At 38.2% G+C, this 12,444-nt stretch overlaps 1 long non-coding RNA gene across 1 annotated transcript; it reads left to right on the forward strand.

Annotated features, from left to right (window-relative positions):
• Window positions 1-867: 867 nt before the first annotated feature.
• LOC139138677 (uncharacterized) lies at window positions 868-7,280 on the forward strand. Its single transcript, XR_011553658.1, has 3 exons — window positions 868-1,108; window positions 2,309-2,531; window positions 5,575-7,280. It is a non-coding gene; the product is annotated as an uncharacterized lncRNA (long non-coding RNA).
• Window positions 7,281-12,444: the final 5,164 nt, after the last annotated feature.

Here is a 12,444-nt window from a genome sequence, read left to right on the forward strand (position 1 = left end):
TACATACATACATACACACATACATACATACATACATACATACATACATACATACATACATACATACATACATACATACATACATACATACATACATACATACATACATACATACATACATACATACATACATACATACTTTATTTAGATATGTGGAGACAGTGTATTGATCAAATGTTTGAACACTCTCAACCATATAGGGTTCCAAATACGTATAATTTGATATCAACAAGCTGTGTTTGCTTCTGGAAAATACAGAGCTTCAATCGCGCCTGACGTTCTGTGAATAATTCCATTATTCTTTAACAATGCAAAATGTCACGTACATGTACAGGAACATTACGCAACGTGGCGGATCAAAGCAACACTCTCGTATAGGGAAACAAGCTCACCACGTTATTTGGAGTACTGCTCTTGGGTCTTGCAGTGACACCCAATTCCATTGACATGCAATGCAACTTCGTTATCGCCGCCGTGCGCACAGGGCTCGGCTATCGTCAATTTACGTACATCGAATGTTAGGCTGTAAGAGGATTGATGTTAAGACCCGTAGGACGCCTCGATTAGAGAAAATCGCCCCGAAACAAGGAGGGCGCAACCACTATGTCGAAGCGGCACAGTCTAAGATGGGGAGGTAAATGACGGAGAGGGGATAAACGATCCAATGTAACACATGCAGACGATGACATTTTATTTTAAAAATAGGAGGTCCTCCTACTCAGCGTTTCCGCCAAAACTGACCTGTCTGTTTAGAAATTCCCTTTGCGCGCATTTTAATCATCCTTAAAGCTCGTTATTGTCAGTGACCTGCGCCGTCACTCCCACACTGTCAAATTAAAAGTTAATCATTATGCGATTTTTTTGGCTGTTTCCTCGAATCCGGTGACGTTAATGTTGATGGATGCTTAAAATGCATAAAAACCAGGATTCTGCAATACCCATGGTATATGTAACACCTGAACTGACCGACTTACGGTGTTCTAGACTTTGTAAACGATACAGCCCAGTATAACAACGACGGTCACTGAAGATGGAGAAGGCAAGAGTAACAGCAATCATAACAATATTTTTGGTGTTGATAAACGCTGTACAAAGTTACCCATCATATGTAAGTTTCATCTTCATTCATATTTGCAAATGTATTGTTTGTATCTAGTGCACGTTCAATGCAAGTATATCTTTGAAATGGTTGATTTTAGTTGTTTTTTTTTATTCTTCTACGTTTCTCTCTGCCCCTTAATGACGGATCGTCGAATATAAGCCTTCATGTGCGTGCGGTAGATAGATGGAATTTTATTTAAGTCTGTGTTTTCCATTTATTGAAGAAATCATCTTGCGTTCAACAGCAGCGCAAGGCTGTTTTCATTCAAAAAAGATGTCAAAATTAGGGTAATCTCAAGTATTATTATGTGCATCTGCCATCTAGTTTAACATTAAGTTAAATTAAGTAGCTAAATTAAGAAATAACCCTCTCTACTTCCTCAAGACGTAGATATATATCGTATTTCGTTTAATATATCGCTTGTTTATCGATTTTCTATAAATAAGAAAATATGTTCAACATTGTATTTATATCTGGTTGAATAAAGTTTTATTCAATTTGCTAGTTTCCCGCCTAATATCAGAATCTCAGCCGCATAATTTGAGGTTGCATTGTCCAGAGAAAACCTCAGTTTGGTTCGATCGCTTTTCAATTACGTATACGTATGTGTAAGTGCATATTCTGAATATTCTACGAACTCTAAATGGTTACAGTCAGAGAGAAAGAAAGAGAGAGAGACAGAGACAGAGAGCGAGAGAGAGACAGAGAGACAGAGACAGAGACAGAGGGAAAGAGGGACAGAGAACTGTCTGAACGTGAGAAAATCAATGCTCCAATTTTAGACACAATGATTTCTGTCGGTAAAATAACTCTTAGTTGAATGGACAGCTGGGTACCCTTCTAAGGGGGTTGAGTTTTATTTTTAGGAAAGGAGAAAAGAAAGTAATCATTTTACAACGAATTTCCTCAATATAACACATGCCATGAGCGATGCGATTTTATGCTGTAGCCAGCAAAAAGAACAGGGTCACTGATGAGAAACTTGAGAAAGAAATTTCAATGCTATTTTCGACTGACGTTCTACACTTTCTTAAAAAAATCCGTAATAAGTGTAGATTCAGGAATATAATCCTTTCTCCTTGGTTTCAAAATAGATCTCAATTATCAGAAATTAATCTACAGTGATATGCAGTCACTGAAAAATCAAGTTGAATAACAATCAAAACTTGAAAGTATGAAGAAGTCAAATTTTTTTCGTCTTCGCAGTACCAACGAGCTTGGTGCCGATCAGACAGGGACTGTCCGCACCGGTACATGTGTCAGGGATATCACTGTGAAGAGCCAAGAATACAGCATATTGTAATCTGTGCCAGCGACGAGGACTGTGATGAGGGCCTCTCCTGCATTCGTTACTACTGTCGGAAGTCGGGGGCGATGAGAAACATGCAGGATCTTCTCGTCAAATACAATAGAGGTTAGATCTCTACCGGTATGTGAACCCGCTTTTTTAAATCGATAATCCCGAATGATATGACATTTCCGGAATAAGCTTGCAAAATTGGTAATTTTCAGATTTTTTTTCATGATGTGACAATATGATTATATAATCAATCGGGTAGGTATAATCACAGAGGAACATGGACAGAGTCGCAACGGGTGGTGTTTAAGGCGTGAAGCGGTTACGTAACCCATCCATGTTCGCCCCGCCTCAGGTTGCTCTCGCCTCTCTTTTCCGAAGAGTGCCGACCATGTATCCTTCGGTATTTTTCGGATTTTCGCCAATTGTTAAGCGAAAGTATGTTCGACAAAGTTTGTGTTGTTGTTGTCGTTTGTACTGGGCGGAATTGACGTGCTGGCGAAAACGGGAGTGTTTTGAGCTTCAGGAAAGTGAGTTTTACGGTTTTAAAGATTCCTCTCATATTTTTATGAATATATAATGAGTGTGTTTGAACCAAATTTGAAAGTCTTTTATCGATACTGTCTGGTTTTACTCAATGGTTTACGGTCAGTCAAACCGTCTTTTACACGTGCGTCAAGGAAGGACATGTTTATGAAACTGCTGGCGTGTTATGTTTTGATTGGCGTGAAGCAGTTTTTCTGGCCTGAGAGCTCACAAGGTAACTATGGTTGCTACGCGACTGGCAGTACGATGCCATCTCGTCGTATTTTTCGCATAATCTCGTGTGATTATCAACCACAAACAAAGCCTCCAAAAAGGTTAACACCTTTGAAGCTCATTTTAATATGAAAAGCCAATAGTCTACCGAGACGACCATGGAACAAAAGGCATGCAAGCGTTGCCACTCTGTTTATGTTTCTCTGTGGTATAATTGACATGAAACACTATTAGAACTATGTTTGGATAACTACATGGCGATGAAAAGACAATATGATTGTGTTTCTTTTGCCCCGTGCTCAGTTCCTTTTTACCTATCTTGTTTTTATGAAAACGATACTTTCCTATTATTTTTTACCCCTGTAACGCTTGTGTCGTATTTATTTTTTCTCCTTTCTTGCTAATTAATTTAGGATCCTTCGAACCATCCATGTCCTCCACTAAAAGTGATCTCATTTCACTTTTCACTAAAACGTATTCTTCAAAATGCGATTATCGCTAAACAGTTCCTGTTGTATCATATGTGGATATGTGTCTTTCAGTCTTTAGTGTCATTTTGTAGTCGCAGCCTCAGCTCAATAAAACCACAAAACTGGACTGGTCAAAAGTCAGTGTCACTTTTCTGAGCCATTTTCATTGACAAATGGTCAAATTGCCACGATCATTGACCAACACAATGAAAGGACAAGATTTTAAATTTAACTCCCAGGTTCATGTTGAAAAGAAGTTCCGATTGAATAGCAGAATATTATAAAAACAGTTCCACACGTTTAACATTGCAAACTCGAGTCATTCTCATACATGCCAATATCGTAGAATTGAGAGCTTTTCATTAGTCAATTGCAACACAAACTTTGACGATTTTAGAATGTTTAGGTCAAGTATGAATTTAAAACGTTATCAAGTTGTCGATTATTACGACGCATGTAATAGCATCCAATAAAACCACGTGATCACGGTCATCTCAGAAAATTAGCCATACAATTCAATACATTGCTAACACATTCACTCAACTCGAAAAAAGTCATTGATTTTGCTCATACTTTCGCCAAAAGAATGAACATACAAGTCGCACAGACATTCACCAATTTAAACGCCCGTTTCCATGACGATGGGCAGTCTAGCGTGTTTAAGAAAGCACGCCGCGGCGAACACACTCGCAGCACACAGATGAGTACTTGCATTTACAGATAGGCCTATATGTCAGATGCATGAACTGAAACAACCATGTCTATATTGCATTTCACGCAATCGGTCATCATTAACTTTTTTCAATGATATTCTCTCCGAGAAGCTACCGAAAGGGGTTGGTCACGAGAGAAAAATAAGACCAAGTTCTTACTTAAAACCCTAAACTTGTGGTCCGTGTTTTTCGTTCATTGGGATTGAATCGCATTAACAATACATACAACCGTACAAGCGATCAGTATGACTGAGGTCAGAGAAGTCAATCGGCTTATTAGGTGTGATCGGCCAATGAAGTTTCATTAACCTGTGACGTAGTGTTCGTTTGTTTGTCGTACCTGAACTTCTCCAATTTCGTATATCGGCAATGTCGTTTTTATTTCATTTCACCGTCTATTCGTGCACATGAAAGCACGAGACAAATTCCTGAAAACTAGATCATCCTATATAGTAAGCGTTTGGGGTTTGCAGCATGCTCACTTGTTAAAAATATATAGACACAGTTTTTCAAGTCTTAACACTACACACACACTAACTTAACACTGATTGCCTTTTGACGGTGTCCATCGTCCATTGTTGATTTTTGTTATTATTTCTTTGCGTAAACAGCGCTATCCTCAGACCTGTACGATACCAGTCTAGACCTGAAAAGGGCAGGTTTTTATCAGCGTTATCTCTAGGCAAATGGAGTAACTGTGCACAACTTTTAAAGGAGAACAAAGGACTGAAATCACATAAACGGTCAATGTCAACGACCACTAATGCGAGAGCCAGGACCTGAGGAGTGTCCTTTTAAAGAGACATATTCTTGATGAAGTTAAACAGAAAGGAAATTGTTTCAACCGATTTATAATTCAATATTACAAAGTGTGAATTAGATAGGTGCACACATAGAAGGACGGATGTACCACGTAAAGATATATAACATTTGTCACTTTAACCACTAACTTTATGTAAATTAGTGGCCTTTTTGCAACAAGTGCCAAAATTTCATTTTGGACACATTTTGGCTGGCATACACTTTTCTGAACGATGATGTCTCAAAGACGACCACATATACAGATGCACCAGTATCAAGTATTTCTGCATCAGTACAGAATTTGAATTTCACTTGAGTTATTCGACCTTCGAGCTAGAATGCCATCAGACCGTACTAGCTGCGCATGAAACACTTAACATCTTAACTTTGTTTTTCCTAATCATTTGGTGTTCTTGTCACGATTGTCTTTAGGTGAAAGGTGAAGCGAAACGGCATAAGTGAAGGGAACGGACAGAAGACACTTGGAGCTCGTACCTGTCACGTTTCGCATCGAATCATTTTACAATCCGCATTTTCTATGACACAACATTTATACTCTGTAAATTATAGTTTATTTATTTAAGAGTAATGACAGCAAATTCACAGAGGAATTTTTGCAGCTAATTTTCATTCCAAGAGTCACATATCTCAAGGCGTGAAAAATTAGTCACAGTACACGTTGAACACATATAAGTCGAATACAATTCGCCGAGTCGGTCAATCATTCTGTGGCTAGTGCAATTGTTCAATTACCAAATGTACAACTTTAGAATCATGGAGAAGCATACGGCCTGAATAAAGTATAAGCAGATGTTCTGTGTGCCGTCTGCAATCTCTGAACCAAAAATTGTGAAGGTTTCCGTGTCTCACCGCACTGGTATTCATCAAAACTATCAATTTACACATCAATTAACAAAATTTTAACGCAACACTATTCGCATGTAATTTTGTTCAGAAAACGTCAATATTTTATGGATTTCGAATCCTCACTTTCAAAAAAATGTTTCCTATTTTGCATCATAGATATTTATCTTCTCAGAATGAAAAACTGATTAATTTCCACATAAAGAAATGCTACTTGCCGTCGTGCTAGTGGTCGCAAGAGTAATTATGGTGTGATAAACTGTGTGTGGAGTTTATGAATTGATAATATTATGGAACATCCTTACATCAGCTGTCACCTCATGGTATAGATTTACGCTTCTCACTTGTTATTACTCAAATTTTGGGACCGATTCCAACAGTTTCTACAAATGTAACCACTCGATGAGCTGCAATAAAGACTCTAAATTTTTTGAATTGGTCACCATCAAGCCACACTTCCAATGTGCAGTCAAATTGTACAGTGCAAATTTCTTTAAATTTCCCTTATATGTGAATATAGCTATAGACGAGCACATATTTAATACCATTTTTGAAGATGAAAAGTGGGTGATGGGCAAATCATTATAGACCTATACAGACCAATAAAGAGTTGTCTTTCATCATATCCTTGTTAAGTGAATGGGGAACCGAGAACCAACTAGTTGAAAAAAATACCGGAGTTTTCGCCAAAATCACGTTATACGAGCAATATCATTAAGAATCGATTTTGTATATCAGACTTGCCTTCTTCACGTGTGTACGAGAAACAGTGTCCGTTGGGGCTATTGACTGACATTCATGCCACGTCTGGACAAGCCACTGCATCCTTAGTGGCCACGAGAATTGGGACATACACATCACAGATTCCTAAAACACCCGCTCATATATTTTGGGTTTCGTTCATTTCGTTTTCGCAGAGTCGTTTAACGTTAAATTTTGATTAAAAAAAAGAAAATTAAATCTAAAGTAAGGTTTTAACGGTATATTTGCTTGACTTATTGGTAGGTGTACCCGTGCTACAATATGCTTTATTCTTTTCCTCTAATAATAAAATTTTGACTGTGATGACTCAGCAAAAACTAAATGAGCGACACCCAAAGCACATCATGAGTGGGTGTTCTGAGAGAAACTCCAAGTTCACTATTTCAGTCTTCCCGCATTTTCTGATGCTTTTGCGGCTTGTCAAATATTTCTCGTGACAGTTCCTTGTCCGATTTCCTTGTCACATTTTAAAAGTATTAAGCATTAAAGATTTTTAAACATTACCTTTGCAATCTTCTTGTTCTGTCTTCTCTATATTGGCACAAAGAAGTAAACGAAAATTCCGCCGTTCGAGGGCGCTCTCTACGCTCCCCCTCTTACGTAAGAGGGGAGCGTGTAAGGGGGGAGCGTTGGAGCACCCATGAACGACGGATCGTTCAGTCTAGCACAGGAGTTGACCCAGGGGTAGTAAATATAAATGCATGATAAAAAGGTTCGTTGAGTTGACGGTTGAACATTCAAAACACCACCATTAAGTTATTGATCGATCAGTGTGGTTTTAATTCATTTAGGTAACACGAGCCTCGAAACCAAGAGTTTTCATATTATTTCAAATTTTCGTCAAGGGAACATTAAACTATTCTCCTTCATAATCAAGAATAAAAATTTGAAGTCGCCGCTAAAACGAAGGGGTAAAAGAAACAAACTACCCAGATCTCTGATATTTGAAATCCAATATGGCCGCTATCATGCATGTTAACTCAATTGAGAAAACTGAATCTTCCCTTCTAGAAAAAACAAGACAGTGAAAAGTTCACTTGCTCGGTAAGCTTCAAAATGAGACAACAAAAACGGTAGAAAAGTACGGGTTTTTAAAATATTTTAGAGTTCGAAAATCTGTTCCCAGGATGCATTCTACCATAAGATTGTTATCAATCGATGAATCTGTCAGAACGGATCCGAACAACTCTTTTCAACAAAGGCCTAGTCATTTTTGTTAAACACGGTATAGCAAATTAGTTTCCCCTTACCCGAGCTTACCTATTTAGCATATACTGAATATATATATATATATATATATATATATATATATATATATATATATATATATATATATATATATATATATATATATATATATATATATATTATATATATATATATATACCGTACTCTCTGTGCCAAGTTCAGAGGTTGCCATAAAGCCATTATGGTGATAACGGGAGGGCACATTGTATACGTTTTGTATATATATATATATATATATATAATATATATATATATCTATATATATATATATATATATATATATATATATATATATATATATATATATATATATATATATATATATATATATATATATATAACACACTTATCATTGACTTTTTTATACACTTTCATATAATTGACGTCTGCTTTCATCACAAAAGGCCGCTGGATTTTATAAACCTGAATTTGTATCAGCCCAAAGACGTATTCCTCTCCGTTGTATAGAGATATCCTTCGAAATATTTCTGAGCGAATAATACTCGCGTAAATAATCGAAGAGATATTGATTGTGGCTGGAATTTTTATTTCATCCTGACTGATCTACATATATTCCAGTGCAATTTATTCAGTTGCAGAAAATGGAATGCTATGATATGCAACTTTTGAAATATTGCTATATTGGCAAGAACTAGGATATGCGATGATATAAACAATACATTCTATATCTTTTCAGCTGTGTTAATGGACGTTTGTATATTGATAGGACGAATCTAATTTCTCTACCTCCATGATATAGTGTTTTCAAAACAAATATCTGGATCTTTCCGGGCCTCTAATGGACGGAGACAAGAAGAAATGACGTCACAAGGTGACGTGCGTGGGCTTTATCACAAAGTGTTGAATAAGTTACATGGCAAGTCTTTCATTGTAGATCCAACGTTGTATCGCCGAAAGGTTTTCGGCTTTTGAAGTGAAACTTTTATACTATGTCACGACAAACCAAACATGCATACAGTAGCCTCTTAGCGGCAAAATCCACCATTCCAGGTGCTGACAGGACACGTGCGTAATGCAGTCACCGTAGATATGTAGTTCATTATACATACTGAACATGGCTTGTCAGTTCTTGGTGTAATTACGAGTGTTGTTATTGAGTACAAGGTTCGTGACACGGTGGTCTCTTTTGAGTTCTTAGTAAATAGTACCATCTCTCTTGAGTCTGTATCGTGTATGAGGTTTTTCGATATTCAGTAAGCCCACTCTCTGAAGGGCGATGAATCTAAATTTAAAACTATGCAGCTTTGGGGCGTACATTTAGTTGAGCCTTGTTTGATCGCTGTACAGCGCAGTACTCGAACCGTTCGTGGAGATGAAAGTTACACGGCGACAAGCCATAGCTGTTTTACATTTTCCTTCCGTTCATACATTCGAAATGGCGAAAGGGAAAGAAAGGCATCATGGAATGTCATGGCATGGTAGTTATAAAAGCAAAAGTGAGAAAATGGCATTACCGTATCACTTAAAGATGCGATTCATCTTGCGATTGTAATGTATTGAAAAGGCATTAGTTTGGATGCTTCATTAATAAAACTCGATGATTTGCGTCACAGCCTTTGTCCCTGCAGCAGAGTAAATGAGAACTCATTTATACATATTCCGGCGTCTACGGACTACTTCCTACGGGGAGGACGCTGTTATTTTAGTCTCCACCCCTAAGAGAGGGGACCTAAGGCTATTGAAAATTATTTCTCAGAGGTCTTAGTGATAGCAGTCCCCTCCCACGTGATTTCAGCAACTGTTACCGAGGGACTCAATAGGAATGAATACTTAAATTTGTTTCAATATCGCCAGTCATCAACCTCTGTCGGTTGTAATGAAAGAGCAAATTCAATAAGGTCTGTATTCAACATTGATATACGAAACAAATACAAAACAGCAAATAGGTTTTTAAGCCTCAAAGTGTTGTCTTGACATTCATAAATTTTATTGAAACTTTCACTGCGCACATGTAGGTGAGTGATCATGTTCACTATTTCGAAAAACCGGTTTTCGTGGATGGTGTGAACTCATGTTTCGACCTCGAAATTAAACTACTCAACCATTCAATCGACGACGAGCGAGGACGATTTAAATCAGCACTGTCGGGAATCATACTCACACCGATCCTAAGCTGTTTTTGTGGCTGTATACGCTCGGTTAGGTTGAGTGGGATTGAACTTGATACCCGATTATCGCAAAGCAAGTGGCAGGATCGCTTATGAACTGGTCAGTGAGGCCAGCGAATATGGGAGTTTTCAGAGAGCGGGCAGGAATCGAAATTTTTCAGCGGAAAGGAACACGAAAGTTAGAAATAAGAAATTAGTTATCGGTTACAAAACAAACTGTAAGTTTTTTTGTCAGTAAAAGGTGTAACAGAACAATAAATATAATTTCTCTCGGTTCGATAGTATAGAGAGAAATTAATGTTTTCGCGTTACGTGAGTTTGATACTTGGCAGTGATAAATGGTGTGTAGGCGGGGCTACGGAGCTATTAGTGGAAAGTTATATAGGAATTAGGTATTCAGTCTAGCCAGACGCTTCAGCAGCCTACAGACGGGTTCGTCCAAGTTAGCATCAAAAAACAAAGACGCTTTTTTGTTTGCGTAATTGAGAGAATGAACGAAAGTGGTGAAGTCCAACACCATCCCGTGGTCCTATGTTATGCATTGTTTTCGGACAGGGTCAAAGTTTCCAGAGAATTTCCCTTGTCTTTTCCTGGGCGGCATGCAGAGGTGACGCGGGTATTTCGTTTCATTTGCTTCCGCACCCTGGTATAATGTTTACCGTATACTTTCCTCTTCTTGTCTGTAAATAAGCTGCCACTTATGGCTGATCCATCATTAATGAATGAATGGAGTGGAACGTAATTCATTTATTAGAATGAGAGTATAGAGAAGACTTCTAACTGACGTGCACACATAATCTCTGCTCTGAGAGCGCCCTCAACGGTTAGAGTGGCAAAACATGTTGATCATTGCTTCAACGGCGCGGAGACACAGATCACTCAGCCATGAACACTGTAGGACCTCGAAAAACGCTCTAGATCAAAATGCTATACATTGCGCAAATGACATTATATGATGAAATACATCTGTTTACTTCACTCATTTGCCAAACCATTTGTGGCCTTATCTCCCCTGTTGATGATCACTGGTCGTCACTGTGAGGTATATTGATATCATTGGCCTGTACACAGTCCCTCCACGGTGGAGGGACTGTGGCCTGTATAATCATGACATTGGACAATGGCGGTGTTCGACTAAAAGCTTCAGCGTCAGAGGTTGAAAAGCTTCTTTTTTATCCGCGCGAGCGGATTCAAACTAACAACATCAACAGTAGTGACTCAACACGTACCGCTGCATCATTTCTGTAGGACACATTTTACAAGAATTGGCGTGTCAAAATTTGACGTTCTGAGCGTTTCAGACTAAGCAAGGAACATTGTCCGTGTATTGCCGGCAAATATTTAGACAGCTCTGTCACAATGGTTATTTGATTAACACTGTGGGCGTGACCTTGCGAGTCAAAAGACTGACCTTGAATTGCCGGCTCTTAATTACGAAATAATTCAGCTCGAAGTTGTCAGATGACATAGAAATATTGATTCTGCATAAATACATCATCATCATCATCATCATCATCATCATCATAGTCATCGTCGTCGTCGTCATCATCATCATCGTTTTCCACATTTCATCCTTTGGGTGAGTGTGCTCTAATGGACGCAAGTCCACAAATGTGATAGATATATATGGCGAAAATCAACTGTTTTCTACGAAAGCCATCAAATTGTGAAAAGATAGTAACCATCTGCCTTTTAATAAAAAAAATCCTTGATGCTGGAAAACAGAATGAGGAAAGTCACGGAGAAAAACACACTAGTCTGGTACAGTAATCCGTACAGTATTACAGAAATCGCCCGTGTTCACAATATATGTGATAAAATAAGTGAATTAAACATTTGTCTTTGAAGACAATGTAAACTTGATCTCATCTGAATTTAGCCGAACGTTCCTGTCGCCACCGCTTGCAATGTGGTGTGCTTGTCTAGGAATCATTCAATTACCATACAGCGTCAGTATGTCAATGTAGTTTTCAACTGCATCGTTTAGCCTCTAAGTTTCCTTGCCCGTAATAAAAATGGTGGGAATTTATGAAATACGGGTGATATGACCAAGTTAAAGCGATCTTTCAGAACTCCATTCAGTGTTCCATCCACACATAATTATTTGACGTTGACTCTGCAGATCTTTTCATAACTTGCACGGACCATTGGCATCAGTCGTATCACCGGATTGGACAGCAACAAAGTTAGACATTGCACTAGTTTTGTGCGCCCCCAACGTCATCGTTCTGAAAAATACTGGCCCATTGAAGAGTACGTACTTTTTTGAGACGCTTTGCAGCATGTGTTTCGCCAATGT

The sequence above is a fragment of the Ptychodera flava genome, chromosome 8 (genome assembly GCF_041260155.1).
Source record: "Ptychodera flava strain L36383 chromosome 8, AS_Pfla_20210202, whole genome shotgun sequence".
NCBI classification, from domain to species: domain Eukaryota; kingdom Metazoa; phylum Hemichordata; class Enteropneusta; family Ptychoderidae; genus Ptychodera; species Ptychodera flava.